We start from the raw sequence: 19,211 nt of genomic DNA, 5'->3' as shown, positions 1-19,211 counted from the left end.
AGAAATACCCTCATCTGATGCAATCAATATCAATAGTCATTCTATACGTAAAGTAGAACATCATGGAATTATATATAGAGATATATATCTATCTGTATCTTAAATGTTTTATTTTAACTTAAGCTTATAAATACATATCCATTCATCAAGGTTTTGATGCAAGGCCAAGGCCAAGTCTTTCAATATAGGTATTTTAATGGAGTTCTAAGTCATCTTCCTTGCATAAATCATACCCATATTGAATCATCCAAGATTTCCCACTCCCTGTTTGGGTATGTGCTCCATTTCAAAGATACCTGCACCACAGGGAATGTGGAATTCTTCTGTTTTATTATAAAAATGCCCCCATTCATTTACAGTTTTCATGCTTTTAATAGAAACAGCTCACTTTTTTTGAACTCATGTGTTATTGGTTTATGTAATATTTATAAAAACTGTATAAATATATAAGTATAGTAGAATGTGAACTTCCTGAGACAGGGATTTTTGTCTTTTTTGTTTACTACTTTATCTCCCGTGGAACTGTGTCCAGCACATAAATATCTGATGAATAAATAAATGAATCAATCCAACTGTCATTAAGTAGTTTAGGAAGCAGAATTGTGTGGGCAGAGCAGTAAGTTCAACAGGTTGTTGCATTATTCAACATACTTTACAAAGAGAATGAAGACTGCTGATTAATCTGGTAATTAGGTTAAATGAGAATGTGTTAAGAGCTTCAATTACAACATATACTTTATACACCATGCTGCCAGGTTATACCAGGTGTCACAGAGTCAAAGCTAATGGAAAATAATATTCCCTGCCTGCCTTTTGGGGAATTTGCCGTCCAGTGGATAGACATATATATTTTAAAAGATGATTAAAATACCTCGTGATAAATGTTACAATAAAGGTTTGGGCAACATTCTAGAGAAGACATTTAGGCTCCATCCTGAAAGTTGGGTAGGAGTTATGAGTAGGCTAAAGGTAAACTAGAAAAAAACAAGCACATGCTTCCCTCTTCCTATGAGCTTACTATCCAAATTTGATCTTCTCCTTAAAATCTTTCTTTTAGTTTAAATGTGATCTTTAGAACAGAGAACTGAGAGAAGCACACCTATAAAAGAAATAAACAAAAGGTAGATTTGACCCATGAGGTAGAGAACTTATTTTTTTTGTCTCTACTTTTCTGATCTGATTTTTTGACTGGCATTATGCATAGTACACTGTGATGAACCCCATTTAGGCTAAACTTTTTTTCGATACCAATGCCTTGGCAGCCACAGTTTTTAGATTTGTGAGTTGGAGTTCCTTTGCAAGGATATCACTGTTATCCTTCTTTACAATTCTTATCCACTTAAGTTAATAAAGCATAAAGAACAGGAATTGGCTATTGGCAAGTGTTTCTCTACAGGTGCAAGCACTTAACAATCTGAGCTATAATCCAGAGAAAGATGAATCAGGTGAGGATAATTTCTACCATGTAGTTTTCCATCAACTACGCTAAAATTGCCTAGGACACTGAGCCCAAGAAGCAGGTTATAAAACTACTGATTATTCATCTTGCCATACGAAACCATTAGGAATAATCTCAGTAAGCTTATATTCATGTTTATATCATTGGCCACCAAAAGTTTAATCCTCCCAGGTCATCCATCTTCATCATCTAAACACTTACACCTAATCAGTGTCCCACTCCCCACTAATTTGACCCAATATTCCATCCCTCCCACATGCTGCAAACAATTCCATTCTGTTCATGTTATCAGGAAAATTCTCTGGACACCCAGTATTTTTCTGAGCAATCCCTTCATTTTCTTCCTCTAATTGAAAACTTGTGTATGTCTGAGGTCACTGCTTTCGATGCAGGTCTCTCAAGCAGAGAATGTTTTTCCTGGAGGTGTGTGCTTCTTGCTTCTCATTGCTGCCTTCAGAATATTTATCTTTGTCCCTCAATCAAACCAGCTACTTTGAAGCACCTGCCATCAGGTTTCATGCTACACCAACTGCTATCCCTCTATGTATAGGCATTTTTCTTTTTTTTTTAAGATTTTATTTATTTATTTGACAGAGGGAAACACAGCGAGAGAGGGAACACAAGCAGGGGAGTGGGAGAGGGAGAAGCAGGCTTCCCGTGGAGCAGGGAGCCCGACGTGGGGCTCGATCCCAGGACGCTGGGATCACACACGACCTGAGCCAAAGGCAGACGCTCAACGACTGAGCCATTTTTCAAATGCCTACTTTCCCTCATTCATTGATTCATGGTCTTCCTTTCCAATCTACTTCTGTTAAAATTCTCGAAAATATCAAATTTCATATATGAAATTAATCTAACATCTAGACTGCTTAGTTTCTTGACCTCACTTTCAATAATATTTTTTTCCTAAAATTCATTTCAGTCACACAACTCTGTGGCCATAGCCTGAAGCTTAGCATTAACTATAACAATATTTGTGGTTTCAGCCACTACTCTCTGACAACATATTTTTATCATTTTATCAATCTCTTACTCTCATATCCCATCCCAACAATTTTTTTTGAGCCTGTTAGAACTGCCAATCCATCTACTATCTTATTACTTTTTCATCGCACACCTTGTCATTACTCTCCTCTTTACCCAATTTAAGTCAATGGTCGATCACTTATGATCACTCTCTAGCTTCCACCCTCAAGTCCCTTAGACATACTTTCCTCCGTTATATTAGTTGGACAAATCCCAACCAAGGTTAAATCCAACTTTCTGCTCTAGTACACCTGCACTCAGAACTGGAGAAAAACACAACAGAACTGATTGGTCTTTCTCTTAATTTACCTTACAACTCTAAGGTGGTTCTTCTTTAGAGCCTAGAAATCATGTTTCTCTTACTTTCCCTATCTCTTAAATGATTCATTCAAATTCTTTTTTCTCTCCTCAAATCTCAAACACCTGCTTTTATTTCAGCAGATAACTTCAGTTCTTGTTTCCTTGAAAATAGAAGCAACCAGTAGAGAACTCTTTTATTTCTCTAACACCAAATCTAGCAAAATCCCCATACCTGTGCACTCTTGTCTCCCTAGTGCATGAACTGCCCAGCTCCTATCTGAGGCCAGTCCCTCCACTTGTGCATCTGACTCCACTCCCTTTTTCCTATATGAGGACTTTAATCTTAATCATTATTTATCTTTCCTAAAGCATCTATTTTTTTCTTTGTGCTGTATCTTTAGGATAAGTTCAAAAATTTTATATATGTATATATATATAAAGATAGTATAGCATTGCATCGATGATCATTGGAACCAGACAGGATAGACTGGATTCAATTCCTAGATCTGCTGATTATTAACGGGTATCCTTTGTGAAATTGCTTTACCCTCTCTAAATTTCCTAACCTGTAAATGAAGAAAATAGTTTTATCTACTTTCTTAATAGGGTTGTTGAGATTATTAAGTGATTTAATACTTATAAAACTCTTACATCAGTGCCTGACATCTAGTAAGCACCTAAAAATACCAGCTATCCATTTTTCAAAACAAAAGCAAAAAAGAAAACATTCTTGGCACAACATGCCCCTCCAGCTCCCCAATTTTCTTATGAAACTTAGATTAAAATGTCCTAGTTTTCCTTAATTTTTATAAAATCGGATTCCAACATTCTTCTCTGACTCACTTCCTGCCACTGGAGTCCATCTTGCTGTTCCCGCAAGGACTTCACTCTTGCTTTTCCAGCAGACTATCACATGGTTTCCTTTTTCATATCTTTCAGGTATTTGCTCAAAAATCTTTTCAAAGAAGTCTCCCCTGACTACCCTCACTAAAATACAGTGCCTACGCTCCTCATTACCTCTTTCTCTAGCCTGTTTTCTTTTTCTGCACAGCACCAGTGATTACTGGAAATTATAGTGCTTATTTGTTTATGTATGAATTGATCACATTCTCCTTTATGAGAATGAAAGGTGCAAGAGGGTGTGGAAATTATGTGGTTCATGACTCTTCCTCATTTCTAGTGAGGAAGTGGCTAACACTTAGCAGAGGATGGTGATAAGCAAATATTTGCTGAACAAGTAGCTAAATTCTGATATCAAACAGACTTAAATTAAAAAAAAAGTGCTAGTTTGTGTTCTATTAAATGATGACTGGGGGTTTCTTTCATGTAAACAAATTTGTCAACTTACAACATTGGTGAGTTAGATGATCAACTCAGATTTAACGGCAGAGGTCAAGACTATTGTGTACTGGATTGGCATCCCTGTTATCTCATTCATTGTCTGGTTCTCAGTAGGCGCTCAGTAAATTTTGATAATTGAAAGAAGGAAAGCAAAAGCCCAAATTAATCGACTGGTCTTAGGCTTAAACCATTGATTATATATGATTCCACATTTTGCACTGCTGTTGTTAGCATCTGGGGAAATTACAGCCCACAAGAGAATATCATGCATGACAAGCAAGGGTCATTGGTGCTAAGAGTAGGATGGAAGTTAGTGAGATTTGACAGAAAGGAAGAGAAACCTTTTCCCCATCTGAGAGAGTAAAGAAGATGGGTAAATGGAGCTCTAATGTCATCTTTATTAGACCACGTTGCTTATATGAATAGCAACAGTGGATTTCCAAATGATGAATCTCAGAATTATCCAGTCCTTCTGTTCATACTCAGAGTGAATAAATACGTACTCTCATGCCCTGTCAGAAGTTAAGCAAAGAAGCCTATCATATACTGACTGTATATGACCAGATTTTACTAAAAGATTTCCCAGCTGGGATTCAGAAGTGAGTGAAGGAATGAAGAAAACTATGAGTTTCATGCTAATGAATGTCATTCTACATGAAAATACAAAGAAAGGGGTATGAGGATTTCTCTCAGACCAGGCCCCAAATCCTAGAAGACAGAATGATATTCCTGGCCCCTCCCCACTGCTCATGCTCTCTCCCGTGCTCTCTCTTGTGCTCTCTCTCTCAAATAAATGAATAAAATCCTTAAAACAAATCAACACATCCAATGTACTAGCATCATTATCTCCTGCGTAATCATTATGATGTGATATATAGCATCAGATATAGTTTAGAAACAATCTTTTTTAAATTATAAATATTTTTTCTCAACTATACTTTAATAAAAAAATAATGAATTGAGCAGAAAGTACAGAGTTCCCACTTATGCACTCCCAGTATTTTGTACATTTTATGTCTTTTTTCTCTTATTACTTTTAAAAATAATATTGGCATCTACCAAAAGTTATCATTTGTTGGTAGCCATTTTGGGTTGGGATTCTAGAAGGTACAAATGATGATACTGGAGAAGGATGGGACAAGGTAGTATTTGGTCTCAACTTTGGCCTCACATTGGAGTCACCCAGCCCTGATACCTGGTCTCAATGCCAGAGGAAAAAAGAAAAGAATTTGTCACCTGATAGCCAGTTATTATAAGATGTGGAAACACTTCTTAGAGCAATAGGAACTCAAAATTCCTGATGACTCTTAATGGTGAGGTAATTATATTTAGGGTCAGCTTCTGTAGTAGAATATAAACCAAACCCAGCAAGTCAGGGAAATACCTGCAGATCCAAAAGAGGGGGTCACAATTAAAGCACAGGGTAAAGAGCAGTAAAAAACACTGTGTGGTCAGGTTGGCAGTTTCAGTAATAGTTCAGTAGCTCAGCTGCAGGAAAGATGCATCTGGTCTAAAGGTTTCAGATTCACATGTGTGAAGCCAGGGAACCAGACTATCTATGCCAAGGAGAAACTGCAGAATCTTAAACAGCAAGCATCAGTATCTCTGGTAACCCAGACTTTAGCTTACATATTATTAATCCCTTCACCTTCCAGGTGACTACTGAAGAGTCTCAACACAAACTTGGTAGATTTTACTTAGAGATACAGAAAAAAAAAAAAAAAAAAAAACCTGTTTGCCAAGAAAATAGTAACACAAGAAGATTCAATTTGTGTGCTAAAATTAAGAATGTACTCATTGTGGATGAGACAACAGTATAGAAAGGAAGGAAAGGAGTTAATAAAAAGAGCCAGAGAGAGAGAGAGAAGGAAGGGGAGAGAGAGAAGGAAGGAAAGAAGGAAGGAAGGAAGGAAGGAGGGAGGGAGGGAAGGAGGGAGGAAGGGAAGGAGGGAGGAAGGGAGAAGAAAGGGAGAAGGGTTAAAAAGAGAAGAGGAAAACTGATGGGTAGAAAAAAAGTCATATTAAACTGGGGCATGAATAATTTTCTTCACAGGTATAAAAATAGGGCACATGCACCCCAATGTTCATAGCAGCAGTGTCCACAATAGCCAAACTGTTGAAGGAGCCAAGATGTCCTTCAATGGATGAATGGATAAAGAAGATGTGGTTCACATATACAATGCAATATTACTCAGCCATCAGAAAGGATGAATACCCACCATTTGCATCGACATGGATGGAACTGGAGGGGATTATGTTAACTGAAATAAGTCAAGCAGAGAAAGACAATTATCATATGGTTTCACTCATATGTGGAACATAAGGAATAGAGTGGAGGACCACAGGGGAAGGGAGGGAAAACTGAATGGGAAGAAATCAGAGAGGGAGATAAACCATGAGAGACTCTGGACTCTGGGAAACAAACTGAAGGTTACAGAGGAGAGGCAGGTGGGGTGATGGGTATTAAGGAGGGCATGCGTTGTGATGAGCCCTGGGTGTTATACGCAACTAATGAATCGTTGAACACTACATCAAAAACTTATGATGTACTATACGCTGGCTAACTGAACTTAATAAAAAAAAATAGGATCATAAATTGGCCTTTTATTGCTTGCATTTTTCTTCTTGACCATGATAAGGAGGAAAATTTGGGCAAAGGTTTTAGGAAAGTGGGAATCAGGGGATACTTAGGCCACCATTTGGCTCAGGAATGGTTCTGAATTTGAGTATGCATTTTACAAAACCAATTCATACTATATATACCCATTGGGTCAATAAATTTAATTCCAGTGAATGCATTTTATATCAATGAGTGTGCAGAGCAAGTACGCAATGAGAATGTATTATGCCCATGAGTACATGTTATGGGCATGCATTGCAGTGAGGTTTATGGCATCAGTGGGTTAAATTACAACTTACTTTGTCCAAATGAAATCCAGCTAAAACTATCAAAAGGTATGGGCAGGCCATTTGAATAGACAAGTAATAAGAAAAGACAAAAACTGCAGCTTTTCCATTGTATCACCAATATTTACTCTGAATATCTAAATAATTTTACTGCTGCCTATGTCATAAGTAGAAAAAAGAATCCTTACAGTATTTTTAGGCTAGAGAATACAATTGATTTACAGTATTTTTAGGCTAGAGAATACAATTGAAATTTTTTAGTGATATCTGTTCAGTCTACACCATCAGATTCCCTTTCATTTTTGAAGGAAATGACTTGGGTCAAAAGTCATGGTTAAGTCCTTAGGTATATTATGGCACAGCATGTTCAACTCAAAGTGATTGTCAAGTTTCTGATAAAGGGTTTTGTCATAGGACTTCTAATTTTGTGGCTATGGTTATTAAAGAGTGTTGTGGAGGTTTAGGCTCACACTCTTGCACTTGGATTGCTAATTTAGTAGAAACGTGTTACAAACCAAGTTACTTTGGTAACCTGACTGAATTCTTTCTCTATAGCATTTCTTTGACTTAGTCTATCTAGAGAAGTTCGTCTTGTATGTTGCTTCCCAAGAATGTCATGTACTTTCTCTTTCATTTGTTTTCTTGGAAATACAGCCTATTGAAAGAAACAAGTGCCAACTTTTTTTTTAGATTTTTTTTTTTTTATTATTTTTTATTTTTTGAGAGAGAGAGAATGAGAGAGAGAGAGCATGAGAGTGGGGAGGGTCAGAGGGAGAAGCAGACTCCCTGCCGAGCAGGGAGCCCGATGCGGGACTCGATCCAGGGACTCCAGGATCATGACCTGAGCCGAAAAACAAGTGCCAACTTTTATCTTAAACTTCTTTCACCTAAAGTCTATAAAGCATCTATCTCCTTAAAGATGTTGTACGTTTCTATTTTAATTTAGTAAGCCATGTCCTTTCAGTAAGGTTGGTACTATTTATAAATTAATCCTAAACTTATAAAATACAAATAAAAGTTGACTGGATCTCAAACAGAATCAATTTTCTCTTTAATAGCTGTGGAGATCAATAGTGATAATAGATGTACATTATTTATTCAGAATTTATTTTGTTGTTTGAGTTATTTTTGAGAATTCACATGCATATTTTATACTTTGTAGATTTTATAAACTAAATGTTTCATACCAGGTTGATTTGGATGAGCATCAAAGGGAAGCAGACATTCTCAAGGAGAAAATTTATTTAAATGAAAAAATGGACATCCAAAATCTGTGATGGGTTATCCAAAGAAATGTCTCCTCTTTGTAATACTCCCAAACCAGCATGACTGTATGATTCTGTGGAAGACAAGACATATATTGCTTCTATTATATTTATTTATTCCATAAATGACATTGAGTAATTGACATGTGTTAAGCATTCTGCTAATTACTAAAATTAAGGCGATAGGTCTTTTTACTTCCAGTGTCCTTCACAGAGCCCTATCATGGAGGATGCTTAAAATGTTTGTTGTCATATTGATTTCCCTCCCTTCTGTGAAAATAAATTGCTCTATGTTTGATATTACTACATTGTCGTGGAAAATTGAGTTTTTGGAAAATTTTTGCTAAAAGTCATATGATACACTATAATGCCAAATAGAAATGTTCTCATGACTTGAGGCTATTGTGGAATGTTAGCACCACTGTGCTTCTTCATTAGAACAAATTATTGAGGAGTGACTGAATTGCTGAAACTAATAGCTTAAGGTTTTTCTTCCTATTGTTGCCTGAACTGACATTTTATTTATTTATTTATTTATTTTTATTTATTTATTTTTTTAAAGATTTTATTTATTTATTTGACAGAGAGAGAGATAGCTAGAGCAGGAACACAAGCAGGGGGAGTGGGAGAGGGAGAGGCAGGCTTCCCGCTGAGCAGGGAGCCCGATGTGGGACTCGATCCCAGGACCCCGGGATCATGACCTGAGTCGAAGGCAGACGCTTAACGACTGAGCCACCCAGGCGCCCCTGAACTGACATTTTAAAATTAGGTCAGTTTGTTTGTGTGGGACTGGATCTATTCACGTGGTCCTATGGTGAGATCTGATAAAGTTCTAGAAAATCTATCCTGCTCCCAAATACTTTCATCACAGCCCTTAAAATGAGCACCATTAAAAGTTCTTCTTTGAGGTTGAAACCTTTACTCCAAAATTTCTGTTTTGAAATTAAAGTACCCTAGAAAAGAAGTTTATTTATCTTTTATGGACCTTAATAAAATTATACTTCATCAATTAGATAAAGAATAGAACACAGATCACTTGAACATTTGTAAATAATCAGCTTTATTGAAGAACAGTTTGCATAAGATTATTCCGTTCACTTTACTATATAGTTTGATGAAATGTGAACGGAATTTTCATTGTCACTCCAATCAAGTACAGAACCTTTCCTTCCCTCACTTGAAAAAGTTCTCTCTTTGCATGTGATTCTTTGTGTGTGAGCTATTTCTCTGTCTTCTCTTTATTTTTTAATCAGTGGTTTTCAATAATTTGATTATAATGTGTCATGGTGTAGTATTATTTGTATTTATTCAGCTTGGGTGCTATTTTTGAATGCAACCTTTTTTTATTTGAACGATTTTGTTCATTCTTTCTTCAAATATCACCCCTCATACACTGGACTCCAATTTTATTTTATTTAACAACTTGGTATTGTCGTAAAGGTCCCTAGTGGGCCAATCTATGTTTTCATTCTTTTCTCTCTTTGTGCTTTATTTTGGATAGTTTCTCTTTGTATTTGTAAGCCTTCAAGTCCACCCACTGATGTTTTCTTCTTTTCTTTCCTTTTTTTTTTCTTTTTAATATGCTCCACACCCAGCATGGAGTCCAATGTGGGGCCTGAACTCACGACCCTGAGATCCAGACCTGAGTTGAGATCAAGAGTCAGATGCTTAACTGAGTGAGCCCCCCAGCTGCCCCATCCTTCTGTAAGTTTTATCTGCAATTCCTTCCAAGTTTTCATTCAGATATTATATTTTTAATCTCTATAAATTCTAAAGTTTTCATTTTCAGATCTCCTGTTTCTTATCTCATCATGTTTTCCTAATATCCTTGAATCTATTTATAAACTTTGTACTAGGTGCTTAAGGCATTTTTGTCTGATTATTCCATCATTTTTGTCATACCTGGGTCTGTTTTATTGATTATTTTTTTCTACTGGCTATGGGTCATTTAGTCCTGCACTTTTGGATGCTGGTTATTGTCTTTTTAGATGCAAGAAATAGTGAATTGTGTGGTTTTGAATGGTGATTTTCTTTCTTAAATAGTTTTGAATTTTGCTGGCATGAAGTTACCTAGAATAAGTTTGATCCTTTTGAGGCACGCTTTTTCACTTTTTTATTAAAGTTTTAGAACAGCCTTTACTCTAAGGATACTACATAGGCATGACTCTTCCAAATACTCTAGCCAGTGCTGCATGTATCATGACATTTATCAACTCTGGCTGGTGGGAACACAAATTCTTCCCTAGATGAGCTCCAGAGAATTTTCAATGTACTACTTTCTAGTTGGTGTTTATCTTGGCTTCATGAAAATTTACTCCACGCATTCTAGATTTCTATTCAATCAAAGACTCAAGAAGATGCTTCTGTAGATTTTGTGTGTGTGTGTGTGTGTGTGTGTGTGTGTGTGTAACCCCTTCCTTTTGGGTATTCTGCCCCACAGAATTTAACCAACTTCCTCCCTTAGCTGTAATCTCTGTCTTCAACTCAGCTAGCTTGTTCAGTCCTGTTTGAATTCCCCCTCCATGTACTCTGATCCACAAACTGTCCCAGGGAATATAAGGTAGGGAAACTTTAGGATTCACCTCACTTATTTTCCTAATCTCAGAGATCACAGCTGGGTACTGCCTATTGTCCAATGCCTGATATTGTTTTTTTTTAAATAAATATTTTGTCTCATTTTATAAATGTTTTGACAGAAAGATAATTCCCACAGCAGTTAAACTTTCATGCATAGTAGTGGAATTTCATGTGAGTGTTGATGAAAGTGATGATAAGACTTCTAGAAAAAGGAACATCGCCCTAAGGGGTAAAACTAAGTAGACAACTGAAGCAGAGAATTCTGGGAAAGCCAAGTATAACAATAAAAGGCATTTATGGATGAAAGAAGCAAAGATAAATTTTACTTACTGCCCAACTTGTAAGAATATTCTATTTTGGTTATGTCCATCTCCATGAAAAATTCTATGCAGCATTCAGCAAAGCTCTGTAAAGAATCATTATCCCCGTGTTCTTCTTTCCAACTTCTGAACTGCTGCAAGACAGGAAGTCTGGGTTTATTTAGCTTTGAGGAAACGTAAGATTGGGTTCCAGTTTCTTTTCCATCCCTCTCCTGCTGCTCTTTTTTGAGCTATGTATCTTCACACTGTTGGGTGCTTCATCTCTCAGTTCTTGTTGCCTCTAGCTCCTTGCATTCAAGATGTACAATAGCCTGCCAAAGTTTATTACTACTAAGCTTCCCTGGTGCCACACTTAAACCTATTTATTCTGTAAGAATAGTCTACATTTGTAGCACACTTTTGCAAAAGGTTCTTATACACACTTTTGAAAAAGCAAACTCCGACATACATGTTATTTTCATAGCCTCAAATACCACCTATATATTGAAAATTCCCAATGCAATATGTGTGTCCAAGGCTTAGCTCATAAATTTCAGACCCATACATCCAAGAGTTTTCTGGACACTTCCACTTAGACAAATTCAATTCATCAACTTTCTTCATCAAATATATTGATGAAGGCAATTACCATTGAGAATCAAAACCAGAAAGTAAGGATAGGATGGGCAGGAGATTGCCGAATTTCATTATACACATTTTAATATCTGGAAAAATATATATACATTGATTACTTTTATAGAATCTTAAAAACACTCATGGTGGACTATGAATAAAGAAAACAATAAGTATTTTCATCTCAATGAAAAGAATTTTAAAGACATTAAAAATGAACAATAAAAAAGGAAAATCTCATCTCCTGCCTTGAAAAGCAAACACATCCCAAGTGAAATTAGGGTCCTGGCCCCATGGGCAAATACAAAGCACTCTATAGAGTGTTGAACTTGAGCCATATGATGGCACAAAGGGAGGGGATATTTTTTTCTTCACTTAATGTCTACTCTTTCTCCTTCCACAGTAGTATAGCATAAAATAAATCACTTCTGTTTTTTTCATTCAAATGTATAGGCCAAATTAAATTCCATGGCAAGGAGACAATCTTAGCATCTTTTAGATAGTCTGTTTAGTAATGGACTGTGACAAAAAAGAAAATTTTTTAAATACTTAGGGATTAAATTATATGACATGATTCTTATTGAATGATGGGCAATGATGAAAACAATTCCTAATGTATGATGAGGCTGACTGTTTTTTCTTATTCAGTTTATGTAATTAAATTTAAAACATCCCTGCAAGGTGAAGAAAATTATACTTTTAATTTTTTAATCTAATGTTGAGAATATTCAATTAAGGCTGTCAACATAGCAGTTGATTCTCTACCTGCTATTTGGAGACCTGCTATTACAGACCTTGAAGAAAATTATGCTCCGGTTAAAGAGGCAGATTTGTATTATTAACTATACAGAGACACAGGGAAAGGTTGAAGATTTAGTTGACGAACTTAACTGTTCACTCTGAATTTACTTGCTTCCAAAGACCCAGGTTAAGTAACTAAGAAGCACATGTGGTAATTGATTCTGTTTAGTTTGAGACAGGACTTGGACTATCTGTACTATAACTTCATTTTGAAATATTACTGGTGTTGTATTGCTTCAAATAGTCAAAGGACGATGGATAGTTCATCCTGAGCCATTTTCTCCCTGTAGTTCTAACAAGCAGTACATCTTAGTGGTCAGACCTTATGACTTGATATAGTGATATTGTGCCTTCTCTTTTATACTAATTTTTTTTATAAGCTCACATACTGGTGGTCACTCTATTTCTGACCCTGAGACTTCTCTTCCACGTAATAAATAGTTGTATTTATTGTATTTTTTTTAATGTTCATTCTTAGCAACACATATTCTTTTTTTATTGATGTAAAATTAGTATATAACATTATTTTTCAGCTGTACAACACTATAATTCAACATCTGTATGCACTATAACCCCTATATTCATTGAAGCATTATTTACAATAACCAAGAAATGGAAACAACCTAAGTGTTCACTGATGATTGAATGGATAAATAAGATGTGGGGTGTATGTGTGTGTGTGTATGAACACATATTCTTATATCTTTATCATTCTGAAGCCAATGCAAGCAAATCAGTATAAATGGACCCAAACATTTGCCATCTTCTTTTAAAAGGGCCTGGCCAACTGTGATAAAAGTTTTATGCTGACATTTTTAGTTTCCAATAATACATTCTTATTTTTACTATGGATTATAAGGAAAACTAACCATTTGTTTGATATTTATCTATAACATTTGAAAGTCAAGACCAGGGGGCACTTGGGTGGCTCAGTCGGTTAGGCATCCAACTCTTGATTTTGGCTTGGGTCATGATCTCAGGGTCATGAGATCAAACCCTGCATCAGGCTCCAGGCTCAGCACAGAGTCTGCTTGAGATTCTCTCACTACTTCTGCCCCTTCCCCTGCTCCCACTCTCTTTCTCTCTCTCTCAAATAAGTAAATAAATCTAAAAAATAAAAAAAGTCAAGACCAGTTATTTTATTTTGGTTCAGCCTATAAATAAATGGCAGTAGAAGTTCATTTTCAGGATTCTAAAGATTAGAAGTATCCAAATATATATATATATATATATATATATTTAATAAAGAAGACAATTCACAGCATTTATTCAAGTTAATTCATTTCAGTCAATAATCTGCCATATTGTTGCTGTCACCGTTAATACTACTGTCATTACTATTTCTCTTTCGAGAGGACCATGCTTTTAAAAAATCTGGGTTGAATTTCCATGATGTTTAATTCGATGATTTAAAAATGTTTTTCTCTACTAAAAGGCAACCCCTTCATGACAAGAGAAACAGGAAAAACTGAGATATAGTTGTAGAAAGTCATCTCCACCAGAAACAATTCATAGTCCATAATCTTTCAGGGTTGTACTTTTACTTGGGGTCTCTTTTTGGGGCGAAGGGGCTATCTCTCATAAATGTTTGCTTAAAATAGAGAACGTGCCCTACTGCATCATAGAAGGAAAATAAGGTCTAGTCCCTAGACAACTAGGGACTGCCTAGGTGGTCCTCCGAGAAAGGAATCCTAATGGCTCCTAGGTGACAGTCATTCTGCCAAGGTCAGGGGACAGAGTCAGTGACCCTCCTGCCCTGACCAGTCAGTAGTAAAAAGGTCTAGTCAGGTGAATGGGAGAGGTAGTCACTAGCTTCCAGTTAGAATCTCTAGCTCAGGAACGTCTGTGTTTAAGTAAGCTGGAGCTGGAGGGAGATGTTACCGAGTCTAGAGAAAATGACTAAGAATAGGCAAGTGTGAAAAAGACACAGGTTTCCTACCAGGGGACCCACAGAAAGGGGCTACCACCAGTCAAGGGCAGTTCTGTGCTTTTCTTTGAGAAGAGAATACACTGAGTGGGTTCTGCAGTTTTCAGATAACAACTGGAATGATACTGAACAAATGGAAAGTTAATTCAGTTTCGGTCTGTGGTTCGGAAAACACTGACAGAACACCTGTGTGCAAGGCAATGGGACAGGTGCTGAAAAAAAAAAAAATCAAGTTGTCTAAGATGTGGTCCTGACCAGAAGGAGCCATCTAGCAGTGGCCATCAGACCCCTGCACACCAGAGTGCTGTGTCCTTGGGGCTGAGTGGAGGGAAGGATGGCTTCTGGCTGGCTCTATCCAGGAAAGCATTCCCGATCTTCTCCTCTAGGTACTCAGTGTGTCCTCTGTGCCTCTAGGTTACTGATCGTCCTGGCCCATTCCAGGCACTTGCTTATCTTCCTTATCTTTCCTGGTGTGTGAGAAATGGAAGTTTGAGAGGATAAGATCCTGCTTCCCAGGTGCCTAGTGTATGTGGAATTGATGTGTTGCAGAAATGTCACTTTGTCTTGGTTCAGAAAGATGGAAAAAATTGGGGGAAAGGAGAGCTAAGATGTGGTGGTAAGGGTAAGATGTCTTAGTCAGAAGGTGGGAGCAAAGTTATACCAAAAAGCAGTTTTAGTACACAGCTTAAACCAGATGATACAAGGAGCACCAACATGGCCAAGGTCCTCAAGTAGGTAGCTTGGAAGCCCTTGGACAAATAGATTAGTCTGTAGAACTGGGAAGCTTAAATCCTTTCCTATCATCTAGTCAAGCTCAACCAGAGCGTATGAAAGAATAATGAATAACTAGAGGGCCTTAAAATTCTGGAAAGTAGAAATCAAGTAAACTCAGCATCCCCCAGCATCTCCCCCACCCCCAAAACAGTGAAGTTGAATGTCAAAAGTGTAAAGAAAGCTTTTGGATATCTTCTTTAAGTTTGTTTTTGGCGTTTTGGTCTGTCAGCTATCAAGATGGAGAGAGATACTATCCCAAAGACGTAAGTTTGTAGGAACCAGAGTAGTTGAGCCCAACCATCCGTGATGCCTTTAGACGTGCACAAAACCATGGCGTACAAGGACTCTCCCAGGTGAATCAGCCAAGCAAGCCAATACCCATTGTGCCCGAGGGTATGATGATGGGCCACCAAGTACTGAGTGAAGAGGCCCAGCGGCCGGAGGCTCTGATAAGGGATACTCTGAGGCCAGAAGAAAACCCACGCGAAATAGCTCAGTGCCAGGATGGTGACCAGCGAAAGCAAACATCTGGCCGGAAGGAAGTAGGCGGAAGCAGCCCTGCCGGCCTCGGACTTCGTCACCACCATCTTGAAAGATCTATACACTGAGTCTTGGGATGGGGAGCCGTACCCACCCCCGCCCCCATACCGAGAAAGCCTGGGTAACTGGTTTCTCAAGACCGCGGGCAGAGGCGAAAGGCCTCCAAATATATATATATTTTAAATATTTTTTAAAAATTATCAGGCATTAAAAAATAGCTCTGGCATTGTAATAATTCAAGAATTAATTATAAAAATGCAGAACTGAAATGTTTGCTATCAGGAGCCAGAAAAATAGATGAGAAACAAGGCAAGGTGTGGAAACAGGTAGGAACAAGATTTCTTTTTATGTCATTTTTATTTGTGAACCATATGATGTATTACCTATTTGAAATAAGCTGAAAGGTTTGTGGCAGTGGCATTATCCATTATCAAAAGGGCTAATAATGAATGATAAGTGTTCACTCAGTGGCCCAATCTATGTGACCCAGACAGGGTGTTGTCTATTTTAATGACGACTGAGAGTGTTGTAAAAATTGCATGGATTTCATGAAATGAAGATAATTTAGTCCGGAGCTGGAGACCCTCCAAATGTACAAGCCAAAAGAAACATTTGAAAAAGAAAGACATAACAAGAGGAAGCAGATGACACTGACGGATGTTTTCAAAGGAACTGTCGCATCATCCTGCCTTTGGTTTCTGCAGATGCTGTTAGAAGTATTCCTGATGATAAGTGAGTTTACTTCAGTGCTATTTGCAGATCAAGGATTCTTTGGTTAATAAAGTGTCTGTCGGTTTTATTTGTTTTTTTGTTATTAAGCACAATGCCTTTTGCCATTTTGAAGGAAAAAAGTAAATATTGCAAATAGCTTAAAGTGAATGAAAGACTTGCAGTGCAATTATAGTTTGCTTTAAGTTTATTAAAAATTCATGACTTATTTTTGCCCCATTTATAGTCAAAGCCTGATATTTTAATATATGTAAAACAATGGACATTTAATATAGTCTTCAATTGACTTTATGATATATTTATAGAAAAAAAGGTGTTTAGAACAAATCTTTATAAACTTTTAGACTACCTATCATATATCCATGTTATGTAAATATATTAACTACCACAATATCTTCTTTATTCTTCACTATTGTGCTCTTTAAAACTTAAGATACCAAAACATAGAAACATTAAATTAGAGCAGGCGCAGTCCTAGATATCCAAGTAAAGTAATATTTTAATGCAATGCAGCATCTTGCCTAATATCGAGCATATCTGATTTATATTTGCAAAGAACATTAGAAAATATTAAGTCAGAAGTCACTCATTTTTCAAATGAGGAAATTTAGATTCATAAAAATCTATCAATTTTCTCAACCTCACAGAACTAACTAGTAGATTGAGCACCAGAATGAAGTTTTCTGTCTCTTTTTAGCACAGGGTTCTTGCTTCTAACTCACAAACTCAACTTGCTTTTCGGAAGATTTTTCTAATGATTATGAAAGTTTTGCTAGCATTTGAATCTACCTAGATAGTTTTAAGGTATACTCATGCGTTTTGACATTGGGTTTAGTTAAAAAAAATTTTTTTTAAGTCCTAAGAATGTTTACTACTATTAGATAGAGGAATAGCTCCTGGACATTCTAAGTTCAGAATCAACAGATAAAGGAGTGTGAGGAGAAAAACCATAGCAAGTCTTCTCTAAAAACATTTCTAAAGCAAAACAAAACAAAATAAACAATAAGAAATTTCAAGATGACTTGGAATACAAAAGAAAATGGCAAATAAAGACAGAACCATCTAAATGCTGATGTATAACACTGATTAACTAACTAAACTAAAACTAAAAAGCCAGTTGATCTGGACATGGGTGTTGGTAAGAATGAAGTGACATAGGAGGCAAATGAAAGCATGATGAATTTCTTGCTTTATCTGGGCAGAAATTATAGTTCTTGGTGAACTTTAGATATTGATTTATCTGTTGTTAAATATTTGTTATTGTTAAATATTTATACTCAAAAGGGAAATAGGAAGAATGGAAATAGGATTTATAATTTCCAAATCATCAGTTGAAAGCAAAGAAACAAGGGAGACAAATATAATAAAAATATTGAAAATAAAAGCATGGGTGGCTCAGTCCATTAAGTGGCCCTCCCCTGCCTCTAAAATATACATAAATTTAGATCTTTAAAAAAAAAGGATGGGAAACAATAGGCCAGGCAAATATTTATCAAACTACTATACATTGAGCAATATTAATATCAGTAATACTGTGTAAGATTCAAAGATTCAAATCGAAGAGAATTTTTTGGTAAAAAAGTTACACTGACAAATACTCAAGAGAAATTTAAAACTCAACAATTATTAAATAAGGACTTTAACATATTTTTCCCAAATCAACAGAACAGATTTCCCAGACATCTTCATGTCATACAGTAGCTTTATGTGAGATAAATTTAATTTTCTTCATAGACATTTATTTATATATATAAGTTATTTAAATATTTTTGAACCAATACTTTTAACTTGGTGGACTAGGCCGAAGTCCAATGCCTTGTCCTTACCCTTCATTCACATTTAAATGTATGCTACTTGGTGCCATACTGGAATAATAAACTCTAAACTTGTGGAAGTGTTTGCTATTATTTCTGGCAGTGAAGTGGAGGAGAATATGAGAGGACAAGCAAGGACAAATCTTACTTCAGAAATTTTCAAATTATAATGAACAATTTTTCATTCTTAGAATGTACACAACATTCATGTGAATCTGTGGACTAACCAGATTCTTTACAAGGAAGATTTTTGAAATATGTGACGAGAGCTATGACTGCCAAATAATTCTAAATGAGAATATCCTCCCAGCTCTAAAAATACCAAGAAATCCTTCAGTGTTTCAGTTCTAATTTTTCCTCACACTAATTAGATGAGATTTTAATCTTAGAAACAACCCTACTATGTTCTATTTTTCGTTTAATTGGCATATCAGATCTTTATTTGTGCTTTAATTACACAAAGGAATGGCAATTACAGCTATTACAATGAAGCCTCACTCTTGGGGTACATACCGCAGGACCATTAGAGGTAAATCAGTTCATGAGTCATAGTATGCTTGTGGTAACTAAACTCCTCTTCAACCATGTCCCACATGTATCTTGTTCTGTGTCACAAAAAACTCAGAATCAAGGAAAAAAAAAAAACTTTCACAAAAGCAAATGTCATCCACATTGTAAGACAAACACAACCCAAAATTCACATTTTTGTCCTCAGGAAATAGCCTTGCACAATATAGAAGACTGTTACAGATAAAATTTCCATCATCACGGGTCATACCCTTGCACTCATAAGTGTCCTATTACACTTAAAGTACTAAT

The 19,211-nt window shown here is 36.3% G+C and overlaps 1 long non-coding RNA gene across 1 annotated transcript in view; it reads right to left on the bottom strand.

Moving 5' to 3' along the window:
* The window catches only part of LOC144379715 (uncharacterized), a 31,024-nt gene extending 12,025 nt beyond the window's left edge, over positions 1–18,999 (bottom strand). The window contains exons 1-2 of the long non-coding RNA XR_013443056.1: positions 18,906–18,999; positions 11,206–11,329 (exon numbers count right to left, since the gene is read on the bottom strand). This is a non-coding gene — a long non-coding RNA (uncharacterized LOC144379715). The remainder of the gene's footprint in view (positions 1–11,205; positions 11,330–18,905) is intronic.
* Positions 19,000–19,211: the final 212 nt, after the last annotated feature.

This window comes from Halichoerus grypus, chromosome 1, assembly GCF_964656455.1.
Source record: "Halichoerus grypus chromosome 1, mHalGry1.hap1.1, whole genome shotgun sequence".
NCBI classification, from domain to species: Eukaryota; Metazoa; Chordata; class Mammalia; order Carnivora; family Phocidae; genus Halichoerus; species Halichoerus grypus.
Note: the sequence above shows the minus strand (reverse complement) of the source record. Positions and strands in the feature narration are given on the sequence as shown.